General features: G+C 44.8%; 2 long non-coding RNA genes across 51 annotated transcripts; one reads left to right on the top strand and one right to left on the bottom strand.

The window, feature by feature from the left end:
* Positions 1 to 1,631: 1,631 nt before the first annotated feature.
* Positions 1,632 to 2,848, bottom strand: LOC127926934 (uncharacterized). The gene is made up of 3 exons (XR_008125491.1): positions 2,650 to 2,848; positions 2,498 to 2,611; positions 1,632 to 2,269 (listed from the first exon to the last, which is right to left on the bottom strand). It is a non-coding gene; the product is annotated as an uncharacterized LOC127926934 (long non-coding RNA).
* Positions 2,849 to 3,469: 621 nt separating this feature from the next.
* On the top strand, positions 3,470 to 5,786 carry LOC127926935 (uncharacterized). 50 transcript variants are annotated; one of them, XR_008125514.1, is made up of 8 exons: positions 3,718 to 3,833; positions 3,893 to 4,004; positions 4,061 to 4,178; positions 4,294 to 4,411; positions 4,743 to 4,801; positions 4,855 to 5,019; positions 5,138 to 5,305; positions 5,642 to 5,786. It is a non-coding gene; the product is annotated as an uncharacterized LOC127926935 (long non-coding RNA). The 50 variants fall into 50 exon arrangements; XR_008125523.1 differs by lacking the exon at positions 4,743 to 4,801 and adding an exon at positions 4,523 to 4,578 and having other exon boundaries at positions 4,061 to 4,234; positions 4,908 to 5,019; XR_008125533.1 differs by lacking the exon at positions 4,294 to 4,411 and having other exon boundaries at positions 4,061 to 4,119.
* Positions 5,787 to 6,775: the final 989 nt, after the last annotated feature.

Below are 6,775 nucleotides of genomic sequence, written 5' to 3'. Positions count from 1 at the left end.
TGTATTCTGCATTTCACTGTGAGGTCTACTACACCTGTTGTATTCAGCATTTCACTGTGAGGTCTACTACACCTGTTGTATTCAGCATTTCACTGTGAGGTCTACTACACCTGTTGTATTCAGCATTTCACTGTGAGGTCTACTACACCTGTTGTATTCTGCATTTCACTGTGAGGTCTACTACACCTGTTGTATTTAGCATTTCACTGTGAGGTCTACTACACCTGTTGTATTCAGCATTTCACTGTGAGGTCTACTACACCTGTTGTATTCAGCATTTCACTGTGAGGTCTACTACACCTGTTGTATTCTGCATTTCACTGTGAGGTCTACTACACCTGTTGTATTTAGCATTTCACTGTGAGGTCTACTACACCTGTTGTATTCAGCATTTCACTGTGAGGTCTACTACACCTGTTGTATTCAGCATTTCACTGTGAGGTCTACTACACCTGTTGTATTCAGCATTTCACTGTGAGGTCTACTACACCTGTTGTATTCTGCATTTCACTGTGAGGTCTACTACACCTGTTGTATTCAGCATTTCACTGTGAGGTCTACTACACCTGTTGTATTCTGCATTTCACTGTGAGGTCTACTACACCTGTTGTATTCTGCATTTCACTGTGAGGTCTACTACACCTGTTGTATTCAGCATTTCACTGTGAGGTCTACTACACCTGTTGTATTCAGCATTTCACTGTGAGGTCTACTACACCTGTTGTATTTAGCATTTCACTGGGGTCTACTACACCTGTTGTATTCAGCATTTCACTGTTAGGTCGATATACCTGTTGTATTCTGCATTTCACTGTGAGGTCGACTACACCTGTTGTATTCAGCATTTCACTGTAAGGTCTACTACACAGTACCCTACCACTGAGGAAGTACAGTTCCCGCTCAGCCCAGTCAAAACTGTTCGCTGCTCTGGCCCCCCAATGGTGGAACAAACTCCCTCACGACGCCAGGACAGCGGAGTCAATCACCACCTTCCGGAGACACTTGAAACCCCACCTCTTCAAGGAATACCTAGGATAGGGTAAGTAAGGGTAAGTAATCCTTCTCACCCCCCTTCTCCCCCCCCAAAAAAAAAAGATTTAGATGCAAGTGGCTGTTCCACTGGATGTCATAAGGTGTATGCACCAATTTGTAAGTCGCTCTGGATAAGAGCGTCTGCTAAATGACTTAAATGTAAATGTAAATGTACACCAGTTGTATTCAGCATTTCACTGTTAGGTCCATTACACCTGTTGTATTCAGCATTTCACTGTAAGGTCCATTACACCTGTTGTATTCAGCATTTCACTGTAAATGTCCATTACACCTGTTGTATTCACCAGTTGTCTACTTCACCTGTTGTATTCATTTCACTGTTAGGTCCATATACCTCTTGTATTCAGCATTTCACTATAAGGTCCATTACACCTGTTGTATTCAGCATTTCACTGTGAGGTCTACTACACCTGTTGTATTCAGCATTTCATACTTGTATTCAGCATTTCTAGGTCTACTACACCTGTTGTATTCAGCATTTCACTGTGAGGTCTACTACACCTGTTGTATTCAGCATTTCACTGTGAGGTCTACTACACCTGTTGTATTCAGCATTTCACTAGGTCTACACCTGTTGTATTCAGCATTTCACTGTGAGGTCTACTACACCTGTTGTATTCAGCATTTCACTGTGAGGTCTACTACACCTGTTGTATTCAGCATTTCACTGTGAGGTCTACTACACCTGTTGTATTCAGCATTTCACTGTGAGGTCTACTACACCTGTTGTATTCAGCATTTCACTGTGAGGTCTACTACACCTGTTGTATTCAGCATTTCACTGTGAGGTCTACTACACCTGTTGTATTCAGCATTTCACTGTGAGGTCTACTACACCTGTTGTATTCAGCATTTCACTGTGAGGTCTACTACACCTGTTGTATTTAGCATTTCACTGTGAGGTCTACTACACCTGTTGTATTCAGCATTTCACTGTGAGGTCTACTACACCTGTTGTATTCAGCATTTCACTGTAAGGTCTACTACACCTGTTGTATTCAGCATTTCACTGTTAGGTCGATATACCTGTTGTATTCAGCATTTCACTGTGAGGTCTACTACACCTGTTGTATTCAGCATTTCACTGTAAGGTCTATTACACCTGTTGTATTCAGCATTTCACTGTGAGGTCTACTACACCTGTTGTATTCAGCATTTCACTGTAAGGTCTACTACACCTGTTGTATTCAGCATTTCACTGTTAGGTCTACTACACCTGTTGTATTCAGCATTTCACTGTAAGGTATACTACACCTGTTGTATTCAGCATTTCACTGTAAGGTCTACTACACCTGTTGTATTCAGCATTTCACTGTCAGGTTTACTACACCTGTTGTATTCAGCATTTCACTGTGAGGTCTCCTACACCTGTTGTATTCAGCATTTCACTGTTAGGTCGACTACACCTGTTGTATTCAGCATTTCACTGTGAGGTCTAATACACCTGTTGTATTCAGCATTTCACTGTGAGGTCTACTACACCTGTTGTATTCAGCATTTCACTGTAAGGTCTACTACACCTGTTGTATTCAGCATTTCACTGTGAGGTATACTACACCTGTTGTATTCAGCATTTCACTGTCAGGTATACTACACCTGTTGTATTCAGCATTTCACTGTGAGGTCTACTACACCTGTTGTATTCAGCATTTCACTGTGAGGTCTACTACACCTGTTGTATTCAGCATTTCACTGTAAGGTCTACTACACCTGTTGTATTCAGCATTTCACTGTGAGGTCTACTACACCTGTTGTATTCAGCATTTCACTGTGAGGTCTACTACACCTGTTGTATTCAGCGCCCGTGACAAATAAACCTTGTTTTGATCCCTGGTATGACACTCTGGAAATAATTCCACATGTTAGCTTAGTAGAAGCCCCCCCCCCATCCCCCTGTGGTCCTTCTGTAGCTCAGTTGGTAGAGCATGGCGCTTGTAACGCCAGGTTAGTGGGTTCGACTCCCGGGACCACCCATACGTAGAATGTATGTAAGTCGCTTTGGATAAAAGCGTCTGCTAAATGGCATATATTATATATATTATTATATTATTTTGAGAATGATCCAATGTGATGCTGAATAGCCATTATTATATTCACAATAAAAGACACATACAAACAGAACCGTTTTCATGCACTTCTTTAATAGATCTGTTTTTAAATATTCACAACAAATACATTAAGCTCTTTCATCTTCTTATATAATACAGTTCTTAAATTATTTATTTTTATTTTTTACACAACATTTTTTTTTCTCAGAATGTCATCCTATCAAAACGTCTTTCTCAATCCTTTAATTTCTTCATTTTTTATATATATATATATATTATATATATGTATCTCATTCCATGTTGAGAGTCACCATGACTCCTATTTTCAAAAAACGGCCAGTATCTCCTTTATACAGCTTTATACAGAGGACGACGATCATCTCCCAGGAGGATGAAGGTGTCGTTTGGGAGGTGGCTTGTGGGATACGTCGGCTTCAGCTGCAGGCAAGGACAGATACGGGCTTCCAAACGGCTTACAGTAAAGTAATACAAATTGAAGTAAACCATAACAGGCAACAACGCTTTGATGGAGACAGGAGGAGGAGGACAACTCAACAGGTTGTTAGTAGAGTCTCATAGCTTTGATGGAGAGGAGGAGGAGGAGGACAACTCAACAGGTTGTTAGTAGAGTCTCATAGCTTTGATGGAGAGGAGGAGGAGGAGGACAACTCAACAGGTTGTCAGTAGAGTCTCATAGCTTTGATGGAGAGGAGGAGGAGGACAACTCAACAGGTTGTCAGTAGAGTCTCATAGCTTTGATGGAGAGGAGGAGGAGGAGGACAACTCAACAGGTTGTTAGTAGAGTCTCATAGCTTTGATGGAGAGGAGGAGGAGGACAACTCAACAGGTTGTCAGTAGAGTCTCATAGCTTTGATGGAGAGGAGGAGGAGGACAACTCAACAGGTTGTTAGTAGAGTCTCATAGCTTTGATGGAGAGGAGGAGGAGGACAACTCAACAGGTTGTCAGTAGAGTCTCATAGCTTTGATGGAGAGGAGGAGGAGGAGGACAACTCAACAGGTTGTTAGTAGAGTCTCATAGCTTTGATGGAGAGGAGGAGGAGGAGGACAACTCAACAGGTTGTTAGTAGAGTCTCATAGCTTTGATGGAGAGGAGGAGGAGGACAACTCAACAGGTTGTCAGTAGAGTCTCATAGCTTTGATGAAGAGGAGGAGGAGGAGGACAACTCAACAGGTTGTCAGTAGAGTCTCATAGCTTTGATGGAGAGGAGGAGGAGGAGGACAACTCAACAGGTTGTCAGTAGAGTCTCATAGCTTTGATGGAGAGGAGGAGGAGGAGGACAACTCAACAGGTTGTTAGTAGAGTCTCATAGCTTTGATGGAGACAGGAGGACAACTCAACAGGTTGTTAGTAGAGTCTCATAGCTTTGATGGAGAGGAGGAGGAGGAGGACAACTCAGCAGGTTGTTAGTAGAGTCTCATAGCTTTGATGGAGAGGAGGAGGAGGACAACTCAACAGGTTGTTAGTAGAGTCTCATAGCTTTGATGGAGACAGGAGGACAACTCAACAGGTTGTTAGTAGAGTCTCATAGCTTTGATGGAGAGGAGGAGGAGGAGGACAACTCAACAGGTTGTCAGTAGAGTCTCATAGCTTTGATGGAGAGGAGGAGGACAACTCAACAGGTTGTCAGTAGAGTCTCATAGCTTTGATGGAGAGGAGGAGGAGGAGGACAACTCAACAGGTTGTCAGTAGAGTCTCATAGCTTTGATGGAGAGGAGGAGGACAACTCAACAGGTTGTTAGTAGAGTCTCATAGCTTTGATGGAGAGGAGGAGGACAACTCAACAGGTTGTCAGTAGAGTCTCATAGCTTTGATGGAGAGGAGGAGGAGGACAACTCAACAGGTTGTCAGTAGAGTCTCATAGCTTTGATGGAGAGGAGGAGGAGGACAACTCAACAGGTTGTTAGTAGAGTCTCATAGCTTTGATGGAGAGGAGGAGGAGGAGGACAACTCAACAGGTTGTCAGTAGAGTCTCATAGCTTTGATGGAGAGGAGGAGGAGGAGGACAACTCAACAGGTTGTCAGTAGAGTCTCATAGCTTTGATGGAGAGGAGGAGGAGGACAACTCAACAGGTTGTCAGTAGAGTCTCATAGCTTTGATGGAGAGGAGGAGGAGGACAACTCAACAGGTTGTCAGTAGAGTCTCATAGCTTTGATGGAGAGGAGGAGGAGGACAACTCAACAGGTTGTCAGTAGAGTCTCATAGCTTTGATGGAGAGAGGAGGAGGACAACTCAACAGGTTGTCAGTAGAGTCTCATAGCTTTGATGGAGAGGAGGAGGACAACTCAACAGGTTGTCAGTAGAGTCTCATAGCTTTGATGGAGAGGAGGAGGAGGAGGACAACTCAACAGGTTGTCAGTAGAGTCTCATAGCTTTGATGGAGACAGGAGGAGGACAACTCAACAGGTTGTCAGTAGAGTCTCATAGCTTTGATGGAGACAGGAGGAGGACAACTCAACAGGTTGTCAGTAGAGTCTCATAGCTTTGATGGAGAGGAGGAGGAGGAGGACAACTCAGCAGGTTGTCAGTAGAGTCTCATAGCTTTGATGGAGAGGAGGAGGAGGACAACTCAACAGGTTGTCAGTAGAGTCTCATAGCTTTGATGGAGAGGAGGAGGAGGACAACTCAACAGGTTGTCAGTAGAGTCTCATAGCTTTGATGGAGACAGGAGGACAACTGTATGCATCCCAAATGGAACCCTATCAAATGGAACCCTATCACATGGAACCCTATCAAATGGAACCCTATTCCCTACATAGAGCCCTACTCCCTACATAGAGCCCTACTCCCTACATAGAGCCCTATTCCCTACATAGAGCCCTATTCCCTACATAGAGCCCTATTCCCTACATAGAGCCCTATTCCCTACATAGAGCCCTTCTCCCTACATAGAGCCCTATTCCCTACATAGAGCCCTACTCCCTACATAGAGCCCTTCTCCCTACATAGAGCCCTATGGGCCCTGGTCAAAAGGGGGCACTATAAAGGGAATAAGGTGCCATTTGGGATGCCTGTCGATCTGTAAAATAATAAGAGCACTCGTAACAACTCCTTCCTGCCGTCAGCTCCCCCCGGGGTCCGATTTATCTGATCCTTTACTTAACTAGGTAAGTCAGTTAAGGACAAATTCATATTTACAATGATGCCCTAGCACCGGGCCAAACCCGGACCACGCTGGGCCAATTGTGCGCCGCCCCAATCACGGCAGTGTTGTGATACAGCCCGGAATCGAACCAGGATCTGTAGTGATGCCTCTAGCCTTGGACTGCTGCGCCACTCGGAAAAACCCTATATTTGACAGTTTCCTGCTGTTAGTCCCTCGGGGGTCATATCGGCTGTTAGTCCCTCGGGGGTCATATCGGCTGTTAGTCCCTCGGGGGTCATATCGGCTGTTAGTCCCTCGGGGGTCATATCGGCTGTTAGTCCCTCGGGGTCGGCTGTTAGTCCCTCCCTCGGGGTCATATCGGCTGTTGTGAAGAGGAGGAGGAGGAGGACAGTAGTCCCTCGGGGTCATATCGGCTGTTAGTCCCTCGGGGGTCATATCGGCTGTTAGTCCCTCGGGGGTCATATCGGCTGTTAGTCCCTCGGGGGTCATATCGGCTGTTAGTCCCTCGGGGGTCATATCGGCTGTTAGTCCCTCGGGGGTCATATCGG

This window comes from Oncorhynchus keta, unplaced genomic scaffold, assembly GCF_023373465.1.
Source record: "Oncorhynchus keta strain PuntledgeMale-10-30-2019 unplaced genomic scaffold, Oket_V2 Un_contig_86_pilon_pilon, whole genome shotgun sequence".
NCBI lineage: Eukaryota > Metazoa > Chordata > Actinopteri > Salmoniformes > Salmonidae > Oncorhynchus > Oncorhynchus keta.
This window is presented reverse-complemented; position numbering and strand designations above follow the sequence as displayed.